This window comes from Carcharodon carcharias, chromosome 18 (assembly GCF_017639515.1).
Source record: "Carcharodon carcharias isolate sCarCar2 chromosome 18, sCarCar2.pri, whole genome shotgun sequence".
Lineage (NCBI taxonomy): Eukaryota > Metazoa > Chordata > Chondrichthyes > Lamniformes > Lamnidae > Carcharodon > Carcharodon carcharias.
Genome location: NC_054484.1, coordinates 47,666,072 through 47,690,015, shown reverse-complemented (window position 1 = coordinate 47,690,015; position 23,944 = coordinate 47,666,072). Strand labels below are relative to the sequence as shown.

Below are 23,944 nucleotides of genomic sequence, written 5' to 3'. Positions count from 1 at the left end.
AGCAAATTATGTAAAACGCTGGCAACAGCACATTTAGAGTATGATGTTCAATTCTGCAAACATTGCAAAAAACATATACATGTGTTAGAGAGGGTGCAGAGACAATCAATATGACTGATCCTCTAAAAAGAAAGGTAAAGGAATACCTCTGTGAGGTATATAAAATATTAAATAGCTTGGCTAGAGTATGCTCAGAATATTACTTTAAGCCAGAAAAAGCAAAAGTGAAAAACATAAATTTAAATTAGTGTGGAATTGTTTTACACCAAGGTTTCTTTACTCAAAGAGGAATAAATGCTTGGAATAATGTGTCAAACCAGATACTGGGGAAAAACATTACATGCTTTCAGAAGGGAATCGAGTGTTATAATGGGAGTGAAGGAACCAGAAAAATTAGCTTTTAATAGAATGAACTGACTTTTCTCATTCTTAGAGTTACAGCACAGATAATTTAATTTAAATAAAGCAAATTAAAGTACTGCAGATGCTGGAAATCTGAAATAAAAACAGAAAATGCTGGAAAAACTGGGCAGGTCTGACAGCATTTTCTAATTTCATTTAAACTCTGGTGAATTGTTGGCTGCAATGAGAAATTCCTATTGCTTAAAGTTAATCTTTGGCCCTTACATCTGTTTATAAACAAAGCAAAATAACTCATACCCACCCATCCCGTTTCAACAAAACTCATTAAAACAATGCTTCCACTCTGTTCAACAAACTGTTCAAAGAATAATAATCCTCTATTTTACAAAGCACAACTGTTCTCCATATTTGTACAACCAAAAAAGGAGACAAAAAGAAATATAAAGAAGTAGTAGTAGAGAATCATGCTAGGATTTTAAAGGGACATTGTCTTCACAAATAAATGTTTGCTGCAGAAAAGAAATGTTTTCCAGTTGTAACGACAGGTCATTGTCCTGAAATGTTTCTCTCTCCATAGCTGCTGCCTGGCTGGCTGAGTATTTCCACTGTTTTCTAAAATAGAATCAAATTAGATACAGAAAGAGAAATAAATAGAGGGTAAGGGTGATTGGATTACAAGAGAAAGAAAAGCAGAAAGGAAAAGAGATTTTTTTAAACATTTTAAACTTTAAAAATCTCTCAAAATTTACTAACAGTAAGAATGAGACTCCACGGTTTGTTTTCCTTCTGGGAGTTTCATTAGCAATTTCTTGAAGTGGTTGAGTGTGAACTGCCATTCTCCCAAAGCTAACAGCAGAGCAGTGCAGATTATCCAGCAACTTAATGGCGATTCACAATTCATGGAGTATCTCTTCCCTGTCACAAGTGGCAGGGTAAATTGCACATTAATAACGTAAGGTACCATTAAACTCATCATTATTTTGGCAGCAAATTCTGGCCTATTTTTCTGGATTTACTGTAATATTTTGCATTAATATTTTTCAGTTGTGTTGTGCTGTGAGATTTCTTAAATAAATATAAGCTGTAAGGACTAGCATTTAGTGCAAAAGGCAGCCATTTACCAGCAATATACTTTGAATGAGTAAATTTGGTTATGAATATGACATATATTTGCCCATAACTCTCATCTCACGTCTTTGTACTATAGTCTATGCCTGATAATTTGAAGCTGTTTTTCTACACTAAAACTTTGAATAAAAACATAATTGAATTAAGAAATTTAAATACCATATTGAAGATCTAAAGGCCTTTCAGAAGCATCCTAATCACTGTAAATCTTGTTTTTGGTGGCATTGAATGAAAGAAGACTTAGCACATTGATCAGCAACCATACATTTAAACAAATGAACATACAAATTAGGAGCTGGCTCCACCATTTGATAGGATCATGACTGATCCGATTTTGACCCCAACTCTACTTTTCTGCCTACCCTCTATAACCTTTGACTCCCCTGTCAATCAAGAATCTATCTAACTCGGCCTCATATTCAATGGCCCCACCTCTACTGCTGTCTGGGAAAGAGAATTCCATTTACTAATGACCCTCTAAGAGAGAAAAAATTGTCCCCATCTCCGTCTTAAATTAGAAAGCCCTTATTTTTAAACTGTGTCCCCTAGTTCTAGTCTCTCCCACGAGGGGAAACATCCTTTCAGTATCCACCCTGTCCAGTCCCCTCAGGATCTTATATGTTTCAACGTGATCACTTCTCAATCTTCTAAACTCCAATGGATACAGGCCCAACCTGGCCAACATTTCCTGAAAAGATAATTCCTTCATGCCAGGAACTAGACAAGTGAACCCTCTCTGAGCTGCTTCTAATGTAATTTCTTAAATAAAGAAGCCAAAACTGTACACAGTACTCCAGATGTGGTCTCGCCAATGCCCTGTACAACTGTAGCCGAACCTTTCTACTTTTATATTCCATTCCCCTTGCCTGGTACAGCTGCCTGATACTGAAAGTAGGAAACTACCTGCACAGGGTCTGGCTTAGCAGGGCACCAGGCCCAGATTTGTAATACCTGCTGCAAAGACAGCTGCAGCTACCACTCAACATGGAATTGGCACACCCAGTGACAGCAAGTGTCAACTGTGGCCTGAAACTTGAATGTATTTTCTTGCAGTCAAGCTGACTATGGGGATGGTGCCATCAAGTGATACCGAGGTTCACCCTCCTCTCAACCACTGCATGTAATACTACTTTTGCTTTTAGTGCCCATTAAAGAGGTGTTCAGTTGATGGGATACTCAGTCACTTGAATGGGACTTGTGCTTACAACTCTGGTTTCCCTTCCCATTTTTGTCTGTCACTTCCTAATTCCTGCCAATAGATATTAAGCCTTTACAAAGGCTTTAAAAATGCTTTTTCCCTTTTCTAATGAGCCCTTTTAATTTTTATCAATGCTTTAAATCTTACTGGGGCATGATGCAATTTTCCCACCACAGGTGTGTCCTCTGGACCTGTTCAAAACTGCACCTGAGGTAATGCCTCAGGAAAGTGAGTGCAAAAAGCATCCTTCCACTTGAGTCTGAATGAAAGCCCAATTGTCTTGCAAGTTTAAACAGCACCTGTATGGGATTAGATGGGCTGATGCCCCCTTTTAAATCGACGAAATGTCAGGTATTAAAATTGCAGACGAGATTCCCAGATGCCATTCCAAAATTCCCTGAAAACCCTTATGTCAGCCACTGTCAATGAAAAAACCTATGGTGGAGAATTTGTCAACTACACCTGGAGGTGGAAATATAAATTGCCAACTTCCTTATTAAATGTGCTACAGTGACATGTGGTTGAAAAATAATAGTTGAAAACAAGTTAAACATACTAAAACCCCCAAACTGTTGTTGCCATTTCTGGATTTATTGCTTTTCCTCCACTGAAGCCCCTTTCCTTTCTGTTAGGTAACCCCATTGCACATCATCTCTGTGCCATATTACATGCAGGAAGTTGTAAAGTAAAGGAATAGTTTTAGTTCCTCATTGCCTCTCCCCGCCCCACCTCTACCCCCGTCATCATGAGGTGCAAATGCAGGTTATTTCTCTGCTGTGATAGTTTGCCTCCATTTCTGTCTCCATTCCCTTAGCCTTCCTCATTCCTTCCTCTCCTTCATCCCCTCCACCCTCTCATCTTTCCTCTTTCTTCCTCTGTGAGCTTCCATTCCCCTCCTTGTTCTTCTGTTCCTTGTTCCCCATTCATTATTCCCATCCCCCGACTCATCCCCTTTCCCCATCTGCTTCCCCTACTTTCTTTTCTCTCCTCTGTCACCTTCACATCTCTTCTCCCACCTTACCAACTCTCTTCTCCCCCTTCTATCTGTTGGCTTTCAATTGCCCTTTACTTGCATTGGTTCAATGCCCTCTGCTTGACTTCAATACTGTACTTGGTCTTGACTCCCCATTACAAAGTCACAGGAGATTGACTGGTATAAATATCTTAATGGGAAAAGCAAGGACCAGGAATCAACAAACTCTAGTTTTTACTGATAATTAATCACAATTACAATCTCAACATGAGGCAAAACAATGCCAAAACTGTCTTACTTTAGCAACAATGCTGATGTTTATTTGTTGTTACCATTGTGTATTGTCTACCCCATCAAGCTGTAGTGGTGTTAAATTGGTGAGGTTAATAGCAAGTCCCTGAATGCAAACAGTCCAACGAGAGGAATAGCTGAGTTTGCTGCAGCCACCTTGACACATTCCTGTTTTCAAAAGAACATTTTCAAAGAAAACTCAGCCAGGTCACACATCAAGCATCATAGTGTGTATTCTGAACATAAAAGAGAAAGTGAATGCTGCATTTCTGAAATCAAATCAGGATATGTTGGAAATGCACAGCAGGCCCATCAAAACCTGGAGAGAGAAACAACTGGTTGATGCTTCCAACCAAGGCTCCTTTTGGAACACGAAAGCTCCATGCAGGTGGTCCCCATCCAAAGCATTAACCTACTTTTTGTCTTTCAGACTCTGATGAACCTACTGTGTGTTGCCTGCATTTTTTTGACATTATATATGTTTTCAGAATCATTTTGTTCTTGCATCTTGCAGCTAGTCACAGGCCTCTGTACACTTGCTTTACATTGTTGTCTTCAAAAATTGCACTGGTTCTGTTGATTAAAGTTGCTATTGTAATTTTCTGAAATCTAACAATAAATTAGACTAAAGATAGTTCGGTCCTTTGAATGGGGATTAACCCTGCCAACAGGTTGTAGCTCTTGTAGCAGAGTTCAAAAATTCTGTGAGTTACTTGATCATTTAGTTACAACTCTTCAATTGAACCACATCTTGCTAATGCAGATTGACACAAGGGGTTATAGACTGAACAGAGAAAACAGAGCCTGTGTATTGCCAGAGTTGAACTGGTTGGTGGTGGAACAAGGGGAGGAAGATGTTGAAGTCAACTTTTTCAATAAATGAAAGCCTTTTACAGCTTCTAATGGTGTAAAACAAAATGGTAATCTTGTACTTTTATGTTGCATTAGAAATGTTACTACAGTGCTCATTGCATTAAAGCATTTGTGTTACTGGCTGTGAGCAAAATATTAAAAATAAAATGAGACAGTAAAAAGAATCGCTTGCATATATTTCAGTTATTAGAAGTCCAGTACAAATTATGTGTGCGTAAACTGTCAGAGATATGTGCCACATATAGTAGTCTTGATCTAAAAGCTTGACAGGTCTACAGGGACAAATAATTGGAGTCTATTAAGTCTTATGAGACTAAAGGAAATACATCCAAGTCAATACATTAAAGAAGGGATGTGCCTAACGAACCTATTGATTCATTTTCAAATACAGTGGGCCAAGTGGATGCTATTTCACAAGGTTTTTGATAAGATCTTTCAGATGTGATTCTGGCTGTGGTGCAAGCTCATGACATCTAACATGAAATTGTAAATGGGATTATTCAGTAGTTAGATAAGAAACGGAAAATACTGGCCAAAGCTGTAAGCAGCAGTTTTCCTCCAGGGTTCTGTCTTGGTCTCCCAGTAGCTCATGTTTATTAAAAACTTCAGATAAAGTATTGAAAGTAGAATGTTTAGCTTGTGAATGGTACCTGGAAAAGCAACAGTCTGGGACAAGTATATCCATGAAAAAAGCTACTGTGGCCGTCAACGTGACTCCAGGATGGTGTGTTGCCTCCCTGGTGCCAAGGTCCGGGATGTCAATGAATGGCTGCAGGGCATCCTGAAGGGGGAGGGTGATAAGACAGAAGTCATGGTACATGCTGGTACCAATGGCATAGGTAGAAAGAGGGATAGGTCTTGCAACAAGAATTCAGGAAGTTAGGCAATAGACTGAAAAGTAAGACCTCTCTGGATTACTCCCGGTGCCACATGCTAGCGAGCACAGAAATAGGAGAATAGCACAGATGAATACGTGGTTTAAGAGTTGGTGCAGGAGGGAGGGTTTTAGATTCCTGGATCACTGGGACATTTTCTGGGGAAGGTGGGACCTGTACAAGTGGGACAGTCTACATCTGAACCAGAGTGGGACTAACATCCTTGCAGGTGGGTTTGTTAGTGCTGTTGGGAGGAGTTGACACAAATTCAGCAGGGTGGGGGGGGGGGGGGGGACACAGAATGTTAGCAGAATAGGGGCACATCATAATACAGTAAAACAATCAAGTCAGAGGGAGTACAGCTGCATTAAGTTTCAGGGGTGTAAGGCAAGGCTGGTTGACCTCAACTTTAATGCCAGGAGTATTACAGGCAAAACGGATGAGTTAAGGGTGAGGATTGACATGTGGAATTGTGATATAGTAGCCATCACAGAGACATGATTGAAGGAGGGGCAGGATTGGTAGCTCAACATTCCGGGATATAGAATCTTAAGGTGAGGCAGAGGAGGGGGTAAAAGAGGAAGAGACATTGCAACATTAGTTAAGGAATCAGCTACTGCAGTAAGGAGAGATGATATTTTGGAGGGGGCATCGAATGAAGCTTTATGGGTAGAGCTTACGAATAAAAAAGGGACAGCCACATTGTTAGGTGTTTATTATAGACCCACAGGTAGTCAGCGGGAAATTGAAGAGCAAATATGTGCACAATTTGCGGAGGTGTGTAAAAACAATAACAATAGGGTAATTATATTCGGTGATTTCAACTTTCCCAACATTAATTGGGATAGACATAGTGTTAAGGGCTTGGATGGAGTGGATTTCTTGAAATGTGTACAGGAGAACCTTTTAGGTCAATATGTAGAGGGTCCAACAAGGGACGGTGTATTGCTGGACCTAATTCTGGGGAATGAAGCTGGACAGGTGGCTGAGGTGATGGTGGGCGAGCATTTTAGTGATAGTGACCACAACATGGTACAGTTTAAGTTTGTTATGGACAAAGAAATAGACAAGTTGCAAAAGAATGTTTTGGATTGGGGACAGCAGATTTTAGTAAAATAAGGCAGGATCTGGCCAGGGTAGACTGGGAACAGCTACTTGTGGGGAAATCTACAGAAGAGCAGTGGGGGGGGCGTTCAAAAAGGAAATGGGAAGGGTACAGGCTCAACATATCCCTCTAGGGTGATGGGACGGAGTAACAAGCCCAGAGAACCATGGTTGACCAGAGATATTCAGGATAAGATGAGAAGGAAAAGAGAGGCTTTTAGCAGGTACAAGGGAAGCAAATCAGCAGAGGCATTAATGGAGTACAGAGAGTGCAGGGTGGAGCTTAAGAAAGCAATTAGGAGAGCAAAGAGGGGATATGAGAAAGCTCTGGCTGGTAACAGTAGGGAAAATCCCAAGATATTCTGTAAGTATATCAATGGGAAGAGGATAACCAGGGAAATAGTAGGACCCATTAGGGACCAAGATTCAATCTCTGGGTGGAGCCAGAGGACATTGGTAGAGTGTTAAACGAATACTTCACATCATTCTTCACCCAAGGGAATGAGGATGAAGGTATCGAACTCAGGGAGAGAGACTGCGAGGTTCTTGAGTAAATTGATATAGGGAGTGACAAAGTATTGGAGGTGTTGGCAGGCTTAAAAGTGGACAAATCTCCAGGTCCGGATGATTTGTGTCCCAGACTGCTGAGGGAGGCAAGGGAGGAGATTGCAGGGGCTCTGACCCAAATTTTTAATTCCTCTCTGGCCACACGGGAGGTGCCAGGGGACTGGAGAACAGCTAATGTGGTTCCGCTATTTAAGAAGGGTTGTAGAGATGTGCCAGTCTCACATCAGTGATAGGGAAACTATTGGAGAAAATTCTGAAGGAGAGAATCTATCTCCATTTGAAGAGGCAAGGTTTGATCAGGGATAGTCAACATGGCTTTGTCAGAGGGAGGTCATGCCTAACAAATTTGATTGAATTTTTTGAGGAGGTGACCAGGTGTGTAGATTAGGGTAGTGCAGTTGATGTAGTTTATATGGATTTCAACAAAGCCTTTGACAAGGCTCCACATGGGAGACTTATAAAGAAGGCAAATGCAGATGGGATCCAGAGTAATTTGATAAGGTGGATTCAACATTGGCTTAGCTGTAGGAGACAGAGGGTGATGACAGAAGGATGCTTTAGAGACTGGAAGCCAGTGTCCAGTGGCGTACCACAGGGATCTGTGCTGGGTCCCCTATTATTTGTCATTTATATAAACGACATAGATGACTATGTGGGGGGTAGGATTAGTAAGTTTGCGGATGACACAAAGATTGGCCAGGTGGTTAACAGTGAGGTTGAGTGTCTTGGGCTACAGGAAGATTTGGACAGGATGGTCAAATGGGCAGATAAGTGGCAGATGGAATTTAACCCTGAAAAGTGTGAGGTGATACACTTTGGAAGGAATAATTTGACAAGGGAGTATTCAATGAATGGCATGTCACTAGGAAGTTCTGAGGAACAAAGGGACCTTGGCGTGTGTGTCCATAGATCTCTGAAGGCGGAGGGGCATGTTAGTGGGGTGGTGAAAAAGGCATATGGGACACTTGCCTTTATCAATCGAGGCATAGATTACAAAAGTAGGGAGATCATGTTGGAGTTGTATAGAACCTTGATGAGGCCACAGCTGGAGTACTGTGTGCAGTTCTGGTCGCCACATTATAGGAAGGATGTGATTGTACTGGAGGGGGTGCAGAGGAGATTCACCAGGATGTTGCCTGGGATGAAACACTTAAGTTATGAAGAGAGGTTGGATAGACTTGGGTTATTTTCGTTGGAGCAGAGAAGACTGAGGGGTGACCTGATCGAAGTGTACAAGATTATGAGGGGGTGGATAATGAACAGCTGCTCCCCTTAGTTGAAGGGTCAGTCATGAGGGGACACAAATTCAAGCTGAGGGGCAGGAGGTTTAGGGGGGATGTGAGGAAAAACTTTTTTACCCAGAGGCTGGTGACAGTCTGGAATGCGCTGCCTGGGAGGGTGGTGGAGGCGGGTTGCCTCACATCATTTAAACAGTACCTGGATGAGCACTTGGCATGTCAACATTCAAGGCTATGGGCCAAGTGGTGGTAAATGGGATTAGGTAGGTAGGTTAGGTGTTTCTCACATGTCGGTGCAGATTCGATGGGCCGAAGGGCCTCTTCTGCACTGTGTGACTCTATGATTCTGTGAGACAGTTAAATATATCTGTCAGATCAAAAACAAAAACACCTGGAAAAACTCAGCAGGTCTGGCAGCATCTGTGGAGAGGAGAACAGTTAATGTTTCGAGTCCGAATGACCCTTCAACAGAACTGTCAGATGATTGGGCCTGAGATCTCCCCTCACTGTGTGGGCAGACACCCCATACCAGTGGCTCTGAAGGTCACACATGCCCTCTGCCTCTATGCCTCAGTCTCCTTCCAGGGATCGGTGGGTGATCTTTGCGGTATCTCCCAATCAGCTATCCACACTTGTGTCAAGCAGGTCACAGAAGCTCTGTTCAGGGTGCAGTGACCTTCATCCACTTACACTGGGACCAGGCAAGTCAGACACAGCGAGCCAGAGGCTTCGCGGCGATTGCTGGCTACCCCCGTGTCCAGGGTACAGCTGCCCACGATGAATCCAGCAGTGAGTCCGAGGATGCCCACACACAGGGAAATGCTGAGGGGGTAGACGCTGACCCAGGCATACTCCAGGGAGGCAGGGACACCCAGGATGCTTTAATCCAACGAACCTTCAGCTGGCACAACACAGATGGACCACTAGGACAAGCCTGGGCTGCCGCCGCGATACTCGACACCTATGTGCAAAATCTGCCAGGTCAGCAGCACAACCTAAGGGCCTTGTACATAAAGCTGAATGTCTAACAAATCAATCATTACACTTTTCTTAAACATATACATGCAGAAGAAACGAGGCACCCTCAGCCATGGTCACACATCTGGCATTTAATGTGTGAAGCAGAAGTTATCCCAAATAGAAAACAATAGTGTAAACAATCAAAATAAATTACAAGGACCTAATCTCGGGCCAACACAAAAGCACCAGTGAAAAACCTGTGGTGTGCCTGAGGTACCTTATGCTTTCGTTTCCAGGTGCCTCGTCTTGGTGCTGCCCCATCGCTCAGACTGGCATCTGAAGCAACCTGCTCACTCTGCTGTCTTGGTGGCCTTGATGACCTTGGCGGTCGATCTCTGGCCTGTGGAGCCTGTGCAGGCCCCGCCTGGGAGGGAGCTGCCAGTTCCACAGCTGGCATCTCCCCAGTCGTCGCAGCCTCACCGGACGCTACGGTCACTGGGAGAGGGGCGGAGGAGCTGCCGCCCTCATCCGGAGCGCCCTGAGAGGTGCCCGCAGAGACAACAGGCAGCAGCTGCACCAACATGAGTTTGCCTCGGACCTCCCTGCTCACCGTGGATGGATGGGCAATGAGCTGGTAAACTTGATGCCCACACCATCTCCCACACTGGCACTGAGCGTCTGAGGCCATTGCTGAGGTGAGGGCTTGCTGGTCAGAGCGCATCCCCAGGAAGCCCTGCCGGGTCTCCTGGAGTAGCCTCTCCATGAGAGTCGCCACTCTCTCCATAGAGAACGCTTGGTGTTCAGACATGTGGCTCATTGCTTCGGTGAGCCTCTGTGTGGATTCCTCCACCACGGAGACCAAGCCAAGCACAGCCTCATGTATCTCCCCGAGATGCTCCTGCACACCTGGCCGCATTTCCTCCAGCTGCTGCGTCACAGACGATTCCAGAGGCACATCATCAGGCACCGACTGAGCATGTGCCTGGTCCCCTGCAGTCCTCTGACTGCTGGCACCACGGGCACTCTCTGTCTCTGCTAGCTCCTCCAGCAAGTGTGAAGTACCCTCACCGCTGTGCCCTGGGACACTAGCCGATGTTCCAATTCCCACCGAGGTGCTAGTATCTGTGCTGGTGCCTGCCTCGCAGAAATGGTGTGACGCTGGTGAGGCTTCAGGTCCCTCAGACATGAGAGGGGGTCTCTGCTGCTCCTCCTCCCAGCCGTGCTCTGATGAATCTGAAAGGAAGAACAAGGACAGTGGATCAGTTAGCGTGCACACACAGACAAACTTCACCCCTGCCCCCCCAGCTTATTATGCACTCAACCTTCCAGAACCAATGGCCCAGCAATGTTGCAACAATAACTAATTTAACAATCTTCAGTGCTATGGCTGTTGGGAGGACAATGCGGACCTCAGTGTTGGGATTAAATACCTGGCCATGGCACCCCAGCCTCACTGACACCAGTAGACCTGGGTGCATGTCGCCTCCCCAGTTCAAGGGCCTCCTGCTTGAAGCATCTTAGTATGGAGAGCTGTGCCTGGCCACCTCCAGTCCTCACATGTTTGGCCGCGTTATGAGCATTCTTCTCCTGAGAAAGAGAGATGGACATTCATTAGGCCAAATTGCACATGGACTCTGTTCGCACATGGCCAACCCCAACCAGAGTGGGACATATCAGGCTTCCAGTGCCTCCTCACCCCGCTGCTGCTGATCACTCAGACAAAGGTGCTAGGCTTGATCCCCAGCCCCTAACATGGACACATGCTGCCTACATCACATTAGGCACCACATGGTATTTCCTCCCATAGCAAGGAGGCACAAGCATGTGGAGCGCAGAGCGCAGTAGATGGTTCGTTTCCATGCCACCTTGAGGCTCCCCTTCCACCATCTCATCACCCTGACTAGGACATGTCCAGGAGTTCTGAATCAGCACCTGGGTACAGCTCCTCCAGGTTGCCCCCAAACAATTCATGTGGGACTAAGATCAACACATGCTGCTGGGGAAAACTCATCTCCTCATGACCCACTCAGGCTGACCTCAGTATGGGCATTATCTGTTTGCCCACCCAGCAAAGTAAAATTGCCCTTAATGATTCAAAACAGTCACGACACTAAGACTTGCTGGGGGTGTTGCCCGCAGAGGGTAAGGCTACTTGCTGGGTTAAATGCCCAATGCCAACATGATACTCACCCTGTCAGAGCGCAACAAGTCGTTAAAGTGCTTGCGACACTGGATCCAGGTGCACCACACCACATCGCGGGAGCTCACCACCTCCGCCACCTCCTCCCAGGCATGTTTCATCATGTAGGGGGGGCCTCTTTCTCCTCCCATCCTGGGGCACCAACAGATCCTGACCTGCTTCCACCTCCTTGAGGAGAGCAACAAGGCAGCCATCAAAAAAACGAGGAGCACATTGGCCCCCAGCTGGCCTACTCTGCAGCCTGGCCTGCTCCATTAGCCTACCCTCCTGCCTGGCCTGCTCACCCGAACCTCTCTGCTGCGGCCTGGAACTGGCCGTTGTGAGCAGCCTACAAAAGGCTGCTAGGCCTTCCTTTAAATAGACTGCCGGGTTGCCATTGGACCCAGCGGTCTGTGCACGCCCACCGTCGCTCGTACACTCCCGCTATCCACAGGAGTCGGGAAATATGCTGGGCGGGCCTTAATTGGCCCACCTGCGCAAAATGGCGATGCAAATCCAATCACGTGCGACGATCGGGTCCGCGCCCACCCGAACCCTCTTCCACTCCCCCGCCCCCACCATCCCAACCAAATGCAAAATCCTGGCCTATGGGTTGGCCCCAGGAAAAATGAATAAACCTTCAATATTTTGTAAGGTAAAGGAACTTCTGGGAGGAAGTAAAAAGTAAAACTGAGTTCAAAATATATGTAGCTATATTGTTAACAGTACTTATTTTGTGCAATTATTTTTGATATGCAGTTTAACCTGTTTATGTTGAAAAACGTAAAATCTTGTGACATACTTCTGTTGGTTAATTGATGGGTGTTTGTATTTCCTCTTTAAACATTAGCAAGCCCTAGCAGGATCATAACACCAGGCACTAATATATTTTAACATACGTCATCACTGAGCTACAAAGAGGCTGCAGGGCCTAAATCTGTTACCCATCTAAGGTACCACCAGAGAGATTACAAAAAGACTTAAATCTGTTACCTCTCTAAGAAAGCACGGCATAGATTATGATTCATGGAGAAAAGTGTCAGAATGAATAGAAAAATAACTTGAGGACAAGAGCATAAATTAAATTAACCTTGAGCTAAACTTGAAAGGAATTACATCTTCACATTACGAATTGTTGGCGTGGAGAAGACTGCCATCTAGTGCAATGAATGCAAACTTGAATAAAGCATTCCACATAAAACATCAACCAGGAGCAGATAGGGTCCAAGTGCAATGGGGATGAAATATTAGGAGCTTAAGCTTTACAGTGTAAGAATAGGCAGCTGAAGAGGGACTCTGTCATAGTGCATGAAATATATTAAATAGTGTAGATAAGGCCAATACAGATTATTACTTAAAGTACACCAAAATGTGGTACTAAATAACAAATATAAATTTGTGAAAAAATAAATAAAAATGGATAACAGAGAATTATAAATGTTTGACAGAATAGCAGTGTAAAAAAATGGGCTGCTCAAAATTCAGTTGGGTACTGCTACGTATAAGTGAGCTGCGCTAGTTTCACTTTAAAGTCACAGCTCAGTGACTGCAGTGCAAGCTGGAATTTAAGAGTCCCAAATTTCTCTCACATTACGCTGGTACCCACTGGGCAGGCCGTGGAGTAAAGTTAAAAACAAAAAACTGCAGATGCTGGAAATCCAAAACAAAAACAGAATTACCTGGAAAAACTGTCGAATGGTCATGAGGACTCGAAACGTCAACTCTTTTCTTCTCCGCCGATGCTGCCAGACCTGCTGAGCTTTTCCGTGGAATAAAGTTGTTCATTCCACCAGCCTACTCACCAGCATATTCCATTGGAAATTGCATCAGGCGTACAATATGTCTGCTCAAACATGGAATTCCCATCATTTGCACCCAACAATACTGGATGTCACAGGCACCTGGTGTACAATGGTGAGGGTAAGGGGTTACATTTTAAAGTCAGCCTTCCCTTGTGTAATTAATTGTAGAGTGAACAAGTGCATTATGGACAATGCTACATTCGAAAGCCTAAGACTGTGGGCCAACTTACTACACAATCAGACACTGCAGCATTGTTCCTTCTTCCTGGCCCTGTCCCTAATCTGAGGGGCATATTAAATGGCCCCAGCATCTGCCTGAAATATTGAAATGCCCCAACTGGAGGCAAGGGAGTGAGGGGATTGTCACCAGGGCAGCAAAGTTCTACGTCGTTGACAGGCTACTGCTGTTACAACCTTATAGGGAATTTTAGTTTCAGGTGGCCTTATGGTCTCTGATTTAAATTAAGATGAACCCTTTGTTTCAGCAACCAGGCAACTGCTGAACAGGGGGATCTGTGAGATCAGGAATGGAAGCAGGTTTACAGACCAGAAGGAGACAGGAGCACCACAACAAAACCACTTGCATTTAGATAATGGCTCAGGTCCTGTGGTCATCAGCTAAGGGACGGCGTTCACTTTCAATCTTGAAGGAAGTTATCCACAAAGATTTGGCAGGCTTTAATGCATTGATTTCCTCCATCACAATGTCAGTTTCATTCTGGCTCCATCTGAACATCGATGGCATTCAGCAACAGCAAAGTGAAATCATCAAGCTGCCTGAGCAGCCAGTTAGAATGACAATTCCTCACAGACAGCAAGCCAGAAGTAAAAAGCACTGATTAATTCACACTTTAAGCATTTTAAAGAGAGCAAAATAAAGATGGGAAAATAAGGTAGAAACTGAAAAATCAGAAACAAGCTTTAAAAAAAAACTAATTATTTTAAAAACCTATGGAACTTTTATTATGGAATGGATGGGAAGACACTCTAGACTTTTAAAATCAGTTCTTCAGGGGAAGAGAAGTTGTTCAGCAATAATTATGACTCAGTACACTGCTAAAAACTTAGATCTCATCAGCAAGACTTCACTTTGTCAGTGTTTTGCACAGCGAGAATAATGCCGAAAAAATTGAAGTTCATGTCAAATCACTGATTCTGTGCTGGTTGCATCTGCAGAGAATTCAAAGTGCACCCTATGGAGGGCCAGGGTATCAGTGACCACAGCTTCTGGAATTCCACATTGAACTGTGCATGTGTGGTTGGGGGCAGTTGCGAACAGTGATAGTTTCATCATCATTACATCAGCAATTCTGAGCCGATGCCTATAAAGTGAAAAAGTGTTTAAAAAAGGATGCCAAGCCAAGAAGAGGATTGACTAAAACCTTGGCAAAAGAGATGGTTGAAGGCAAGGAGAGGGGAGTGCACAAGGACAAGAGTCAGAAGGACAGAGAGTGAGTAGAGGGGGGTGGTTATATGTATGGGTGAGGGTTCAGAGATAGCCATGGCAGGGTCAGCAATGGATTCATACATGAGGATGCCAATTTTAACTTAGGTAACTATGACTATGACTTTGAGCCAATCTAATCCAGCAAGGACACAGATGATGGATGATCAGGACATGATGCGAGATGTGATACATGCAGAAGAATCTTGGATGAGCTTAGATTGCAAAGGATGGAGAAAAGGAGGCAATCCACGAAGCTTTGGAATTCTCAAGTATCTAAGCAACAAAGGCTTGGATAAGGGTTTCAGCAGCTTATGTGGAGGAGAAGGCGGATAATGTTAAAAATATGGAAGGAGACAATCTTTATATTGGAGAGGAGTCTGAGTCTGTGAACAATCTTTTTGAACCTGAAATAGTAGTAAGGAATAGAATTGATGCTGAGGCACAGGATTTGTGGGGAAAGCTGAAGACAATGGTTTCGGCCTTCTTATTGCTTACCTGGAGCAAATTGATTTTACCAGGTGGCATCATGTAGATGGAGAAGAAGAGGCCAAGGGTAGATCCACGGAGGAATCCAGAGATAAGATTGTGAGGTTGGTCCATTAGCATTGCTGGAGATTCTCAGGTACAATCAAATACAGAGAGTGAAATCAAGCAAGGATAGCCCCACTGAGTGGGACAGTGGAGGAGAGTTCCATATAGATGTGATAGTTAACTATGTCATAGGCTGAAGAGAGGTTGAGCAGGGCAAGAAGTAATAATGCATTATGATGACCATCACGGGGGATGTCAATGATGATTTAGGTTAGGGATATTCCAATGCTTAACCCAGGGTGTGGGGGTGAGGGGGTGGGTGGGTTGAGGAGGTGGGGTTTTGGGGGGGGCGCTCCTGGGGACTTTATAAGAGAAATGCAGAGAGGGTTCTGCAGGAAAGATGGACATGGTTAGCAATAGAGAAAAGAGGCTGCAGGTTATCCTTACTCTGGAGAATGAACCGGGAGTAATGAGCTGTAATGGAGAGGAGGTAAATAGTAAGTCAGTTGTGCAGCAGATACATTCAAGTCTGCACCCCTTGGACTTGAGGGACTTCCGATGTGGGCCAAAGCAGGGAAATGACTGGAGTGAGAGAGTAAAGGATTTTTTGGGAGAAGGATACAAGAGATGAAGTTGAGGGAGCGACAGAGAAAATGGACAGTTGCAGAAGTATGACAGCAAATGGAGGGCCATTAATTAAATGGTTGAAATTTCAATTGTAAGTAACTTTGGTAGAGTTTTATTGAGGGCAGATGCTGTAGTAAGGACAGTTAGAAAAAAATAATGGAGGGGTTAGATGGTGGGTGAAGCAAGCGAGTGATGAGAGATGGCCATGCCAATGATCAAAACTATGGGAATAGAGAGATTTGTGAGTTGGGAAGCTAACAGTGTGACCATAATATGGTTAGAAAAGTTTATGTGAAGGGAGTGGTTTAGGGAGGACAGAATTCAGAGGAAAGAGGGCAAAGGAAACTGAGATGGAGGGAAACATAGAAACATAGAAAATAGAAGCAGGAGTAGGTCATTCGGCCATTTGAGCCTGCTCCACCATTCAATATGATCATGGCTGATCCACAACGCCATTCTCCCACTCTCTCCCCATACTCCTTGATGTCTTTAGAGTCCAGAAATCTATCTATCTATTTCCTTCTTAAAGATATTCAGTGACTTGGCCTCCACAGCCCTCAGTGGTAGAAGATTCCACAGGTTCTCCACCCTCTGAGTGAAGAAGTTTCTCCTCATCTCAGCCCTAAATGGCCTACCCCATATCCTGAGATTGTGACCCCTTGTTCTAGGACCCCAGCAGAGGAAACATCATCCCTGCAGGCAGTCTGTCCAGCCCTGTCAGAATCTTATACGTTTCAATGAGATCCCCTCACATTCTTTTAAACTCCAGTGAATACAGACCTAATTGGTCCAATCTTTCCTCATATGACAATCCTGCCATCCCAGGAATCAGTCTGGTGAAACTTCGCTGCACTCCCTCTATGGCAAATATATCCTTTCTTGGTTAAGGAGATCAAAACTTCACGCAATACTCTAGGTGTGGTCTCACCAAGGCCCTGAATGGCTGCAGTGAGACATCCTTGCCCCTGTACTCTTGTAATGAAGGCCAACATACCATTTGCCTTCTTAACTGCTTGCTGCACCCTCATGCTTGCTCTCAGTAATTGGTGTACAAAGACACCCAGGTCCCTTTGTACATCAACATTTCTCAATCTATCACCATTTAAATAATACTCTGCTGTCCAGTTTTTCCTACCAAAGTGGATAACTCCACACTTATCCACATTATACTGCATCTGCCATGTATTTGCCCACTCACTCAACTTGTCTAAATTGCCTTGAAGCCTCCTAACATCCTGCTCACCACTCTCATTCCCACCAAGTTTTGTGTCATCAGCAAACTTGGAAATATTACATTTGGTTCTCTCATCCAAATATTGATATTGAGGAAAGGAGGATATCACAGAGAGGGACTCAATGAGGTTTGGATTTTAAAAGAGAAGTGAAAGGATTGAAAGAAATTGAGGTGATCGAAGGAAAAGGGTAACAGACCAAGAAATGACTTAGAGATAAGGGTCACACCACCACACAAATAGTAAGGGGCAAGGTGTACTGACCCATAAAATCATGAGCCAAGTTTCAATAAAAACAAGGATGTGGATACAATCATCACAATCAGGTAAGTGAAGGCCTGGCATGTGAAGTAATTTATATTTCAGAGAAAAAAGCAGAGAAGGGTTGGTGATGTCACAGACCAAAGGGGCTGGTGGGTATAGGTTAAGGATAACGTTAATGAGGTTAGCCCAGTCAACATGCTGGATGGGAAGGTCAGTGAAAGAGGGAAACAAGGCAGTTGGGTTTGCTGCTTGCAATGAGGCAGTAGCAGGTGCCTCAGTAGGCCCTGCAGAGAATGCTGAGAAACATAGAAGGTAGATGTGGGCTAATTCAAGGACAATTGAAGCCTGGGATAATGGCAAGATGATAGGAAGACAGAGGAGTAATGATGGTCGGAGCTGGAAAGGGGCCGGGGGTGGAGGGTGGGGTGGTTGCTGAGAGCGTAGAGAGGAGAGGAGAGATTAAGGGTAGCATGATTGGGTGACAGGAAGGTGAGGAAGCTGGGAGAGGAGAGCCTGAGAGAAAAACAACTGGGAGACAGAAGTGATGGATTCCGGACTAGAATGACAGTCAAGGTGAACATGTATATGGTTACAGAGGGATTTATGTTGCATATGTATGGAAAAGATTAGAAGAAATATGGCCTGATTGTACATAGAAAATGGGGAGGATATTAAAGAATCCAAAATTGGAGTCTGAAGTGCTGTGGTGGGATGATGATGACTTTTAAACAATGTGGAATAAGCTTAGAGCACCCAGGATACAGTATTCATGTTCAAAAACAGTTGTGGAGAGACAGCGGAACCAGTTCAAGGGCCGAAGGATCAGTGAGCTCTGTGCTGGAGGTTGTCCAGTGTAATCGAAGATTGACCTAGATGTTAGCAGTGCACACGTGTACATTCAGCTTCTCAATGTTTGTTTCATGAATAATTGTGTAAGATTCCAAAATAAGCAGACTGTACTGTCACTGCTTCCCCTGTTCCCTACTCTGGTGCCAAATTTGGGACAACGAATTTTGGGACAACTTGAGGGTGTCCTGAATGCAGCATAGCAACATGCCTTTGCACAGATACCATGGAAAATCAGAACCAAGAAGGAAAGTTCAAACTCCTGGCACACCAGCTGCTATGCACAGCTGGCAAATGAATAAAGAGTAAATTAGAGCAATTTGGACTGAGAAGTATCTTGTTTGGTCCATATCGTGTAAAATCACTGCTGATGGAATGGGTGCAAAAGCAGGTCATGAACTGAACATCATAGAGTTTGGCTATTGCAGAGTTCAGCTTTGGTGGATTGAAAGGTGTTTTCCCATCTCTAGCCTTATCAACATTTTCCTACTCCATTACTCAATTTTTTAAAACAAAATATGGATGTGTGTCATTGGCATGATGCATAATTAGCTTATTTCCACATTGCCCTTTAATTTTCAGTACACTCCCTGACAGATTCTCACATATTTTTATCAGCGAAAATAAAAATCCAGCTGGTCAGCGAAACACACATGCACTGGGCCTGATGAAAGTTCTGGGCACATTCAGATGTTATCAGAGAATAGAATAAACCAACTGAACACCCATGAAATATATAGATTAAAGATACACATCTGTACAATTAACCTTTCCTTTATTTATGAGGAAGGAAGCCATGAGTATTAATTGGGCATAAACACATTCACCTTCCTCAGTTCTGGAGAAATGTTTTCTGCAACTCGACCCAATTATTTATTTTAGTGAAAAATAGAAGACTGCTGTTCTATCTCTCCAGAAGATTCATGTTTCAGCATTTTTATTTTATACTCCAAGTTTATTACAAAAGGAAATCAAGATTTACAATGTACAGCACGGAACTGTTGCACACATTGATTTACGGCAATACGAAACACTGGGTGGTGTCAAAATATTTACTGATTGTGACCTTCCAGCAAAAGCCAGATAAGTTTTATGTTGGCTAACAGGATCTGTTAAATTACTTGCAGATTTGACAAGAGTTAAATCACCTTTCCAGAATCACACAAGAACTATCCCATACACCTAAGAGCCAATTGCAGAACTTCTATATTTATTTATTGCTAACTTGAGAGTGATTTGTCTCTCCTTCCAGAAGGCTGGCAAATTGGCGACAGATTCTTTGTAGGAGAGACATGAAGCATGTTTAAATTGTCCACTCCACCTCCCAGTCTAGCCCACCCAGAAAGCACTGAGACAGCAGGCGGCTCATGTTGCTCTGGTACATGAACTTTAGAAAGAATGTAAATGAAGTAAGAGCTTCCATTCTCACATTTTTTGTTGATTTGCTCCACTAACACTATGGCCTGAATCTTACGTTCATCAGCCACACACGATCGACAGGCCCAGAAGCAGACGCAAAATACGCTTTCACCTGTGATCGGCCCCCGAACGCAATTTCACACTAGCCGGCCAATTAACGGCCAGCCAGCATGAAACGCGTACTGAGAAAGCCTCAGCGCTGCCGGTGGCTGGGGAGGGTGGAGGGGAGGGCGGGTGCTGACAAAAGTGAGGGTGGGCACTTCCAGTGGGCTCCCTGAAGGCGGAGAGCTGCTGCGGATTTGCCTCAGGGAGCGGCAAACCTGAACAGGTTAAATGGCAAGAAAAAAATGCAGCAAACTATCTCTACACAGCCCCTTCAAGCACCTGACAGCAAAACTCAAAAAACATCAGTCCCCAGATACCTTTTTTGATGACGTTTCACTCCGGACATTTCATCATGCCCTTGGATGAGGTTTCATTAAAAGTAGGCTGCCCGCTGGCCCGTTTTGCCCATGTGACGAGCGCAAAATCAACCCTGAAATCATACAGGCAACATAAAATCGAGATAAATTGCCTTTTTAATGGCCTTAAGTGGGGCGGGGCTTTGACACCTATGTGCACCCGCTGACCTGAAGATTGCTTGCATGTGGGATGATGTCAGGGCACTCGCCCGGCTCCACCTCCTGCTATTGCACATCCATTCGGGTCAGATGTGCACCCATAAAATTCTGGCCTATGTATCACGGTGCACCTCTGTAAACCTGGCACACTTGGATTCTTACTTGCTAGGCTGCAGCAGGAAACTTCTCAAAATGTATTAAAAATGAAAGAAGTATCTTTTTAATTAAATTTAGGTTAATTTATTGCTGTACCTCTGTTCTTTTTAATTTTTTTAGGTCTGTTGTGGGGCTTTCTTTGAGAATTTCTCTTGCCCTTTGGTCCTGCAGAGACCAGGAACTCGGTGGATCATTTTCTTATTCATTCACAGGATGTGGGCGGCACTGGCTGGGCCAGCATTTGTTGCCCATCTCTAATTGCCCTTGAGAAGGTGGTGGGTGAGCTGTCTTCTTGAACCGCTGCAGTCCATGTGGTGTAGGTACACCCACAGTGCTGTTAGGAAGGGAGCTCCAGGATTTTGACCCAGTGAAGGAATGGTAATATGCCAAGTCAGGATGGCATGGGTCTTGGAGGGGAGTTTGCAGGTGGGCTGTTCCCATGCATTTGTTGCCCTTGTCCTTCTAGGTGGTAGAAGTCACGGGTTTGGAAGGTGCTGTCAAAGGAGAAGCACTGACACAAGCAGGTGGATGTACAGCTCATTGCCATTTCCTGCAGTAAGGCCTCCAAACCTTATCCAATATTTGGATCACTCTGTCCCAGTGGTGAAAGTCCTGAACTTCTTTGTCAGCTCCTGCAAAGCTGACTTTGGGAGTGTTTACCAGATGAGCCAAGCAGCAGTGCACCATAACATGCATCAGGTCACTGGTGCTATGTTCGCAAGAGTCAAAACTCAATCACTTGCCCCCAGGATAACAACAAGCTGAAGGGATGTGTTACCTGCTTCCCAAAAGGGCTTCGGTGATGGTATCCATATGTGACCATTCAGGCTCTTTTTATTCATGCTATGAGATCGATGACTATGAAGGGCTTCCATTCCATCAACACGCAAGAAGCACATCACTTTCACAATTGCATCATGCAGGTGGATATCAGGTAGCCAGGAAGCTGCCACAATGCATGCATTGTATGGCAATCGACAGCACCATTATTGGTTTAATCAATTTCCACCTTAGTTTGGCGGATCGTAGGTAAATAAACTGTGGCTTACGACATGAGTACAGAAAATATAGAATGAAGCACAAGGCTTCAATGGGATATAATTAGAGCATACAGAAGGCACACTGAAACAAAGATTCCACTGACTGGCTAAGGTCCAAGGGGCAGCTGTGCTACAGTCCAAAGATCTCACTTTAAACCCTCGTTCACATTACTCCAGCCCTCTTTGTGAGAATTGAATTCCCCCACTGACTCCAATATGCTTTTTGTGCTATTTTTTCCATTCAATTGCATATATCACTCAGTCTAAATCCATATCTGCTCACAGTTCATACATGTGTGATGCAAAAATACAATAACATCCACACTACGTACCACATGCTGACTCATTGAGCTGTCCATGAATGCAACAATCTTTCAAACTGCTCAAACCATCCTCAAATTTAACTTTAGGACTTCCAAGAAATGTGTCCAGATGTTCTCCAATCCTTGATTATTCAAAAGAAACATGCAAAAAAGGTCCATCCCATTCTTGTCACTACTTTGCTGTGTTGTTTTGGACTGGAAATAACTCACACGGAGGTTCTACTTAATCGACTATGTTGTCACTTACTTTATTCACCATTCCCAAAAGAGGGCAGTGTCACAATGCAACCAGCTCTTACAATATACTACACTTGCCATAGCATAATATGATTATGATTATTCCACCACGTCTTTTGCAGGGAAAAGCTAATGTGCATCATAATCACTGTTTTCCACTGATGGGTTGAAAAACTTTGAAATGAGATGAAAAGCCCAATATTTATTTGCGAGCAGAACTCTGGAAACAGACCACCCCCACCAACCATCTACCCACACTACCCAATCCTCCAGCAAATGTTAATTTTTATTTTCACACACTTTGGTGCATTCCAGCATTTGGCATCTTCTGTAATCTTGCTTTTGAGCCAAATACTATTTGTTCTGGCAGAGCTTGATATTTCAAATATTAAAATAATGTTCTTGTTGCAAGTTACAGTTCAATATTGTTTCTTTCACAGGGCAGGTTTGTGTGGGCTGTAGCTGAATTATGCAATCACATAAATAATAATGGGCTGTAAGCTTACTTCTAACATTGCATTATGGAAATTAAAAGGAATTGCAATGCTCTGCTGCAAATAAGATTGATGTAAGGAATTCAAGTGTAATTGGAATTCTGTCACAATTTCTTTCATTGACGCTTGCATAGATTCCAGAACTAGAGTACAAATTCTGGAGAAAATTCAAGATATAGTCACTTGGTCCACTAGGGTCTAGCCTCTTCATAAGGGTTGTATGAGGCAATAGAGTACAAAAAGAAAATCCTAAGTAATATAAGCAGGATTCTCCTGCAGCTCACAAGAGTGCGTGGTATTGTATAAGCCTCAAACTGTCCCACATATTTCCCCATTCGAGTAACATTTAGTCTGTTCCTTTCTCATATGCTGTTAACTTCCAAAGTATCTGATATCCTCATTGTTTGAAACTGTAGAGTCATCTGAAGAGCTCTTGATGTCAGCAAAATTCTACATGCTTAGTCTCACCAGGTTTCTCCTTGTGGAAAAAAACACAAGCACACTGGAAAAGTAAAGAATATGCCCAACTCAAATGGAGTTCGAGGCACCAGCCTCAGGAGGCCAGAAAGCTCTTAGCACTGCTTGCCAGACCCAAAAGTTTAATGCAGTAATCATGTGCTTGGTATCAATCCTGCCAGCTACATCTTACATTAATCTCTATTGCAAATAGCTGCTAGATACATTTTCCATGAGTAAGTTTCTTCAGGGCAATTTATGTGATCAATCTTTGAAATACTTCTCTCTGAAGGTTTGCAATGGCCACGTTCCATTTCATCACAAGTTAGCTTGGGAGCCACCTGATCACACAGTCACACCTGCAAAAGACACTCAGCAACACTCTGTAATGACCTCCAGGCAATGATACTGCAACACAGTGAATTTATATCCCACAATGATTTCTGGGTAATAAACACTGACAATCAGGCATAGCCCAAGAAATGATACTGTTTGGCATGTAAACGATACTCTAAATGGGTTCTGTTCTAATTTATTTAGAAGTTGCACTTGGAAAATTCGAGTGTAATGTTTCAACGTTGTTGGCTTGTTGTCAATGTCAAGTTCACCCAAGTTTCCTCCCAACCTTGATAGAATACACGCACTTAAAATGGGCAGAAATCAGTGTGAACAAATCAGCAACCCAAGGAAATGCTGAATCC

General features: G+C 43.8%; 1 long non-coding RNA gene across 1 annotated transcript; it reads right to left on the bottom strand.

Moving 5' to 3' along the window:
* Nucleotides 1-490: 490 nt before the first annotated feature.
* Nucleotides 491-20,458, bottom strand: LOC121290310. The gene is made up of 3 exons (XR_005945764.1): nucleotides 20,340-20,458; nucleotides 13,429-13,650; nucleotides 491-975 (listed from the first exon to the last, which is right to left on the bottom strand). It is a non-coding gene; the product is annotated as an uncharacterized LOC121290310 (long non-coding RNA).
* Nucleotides 20,459-23,944: the final 3,486 nt, after the last annotated feature.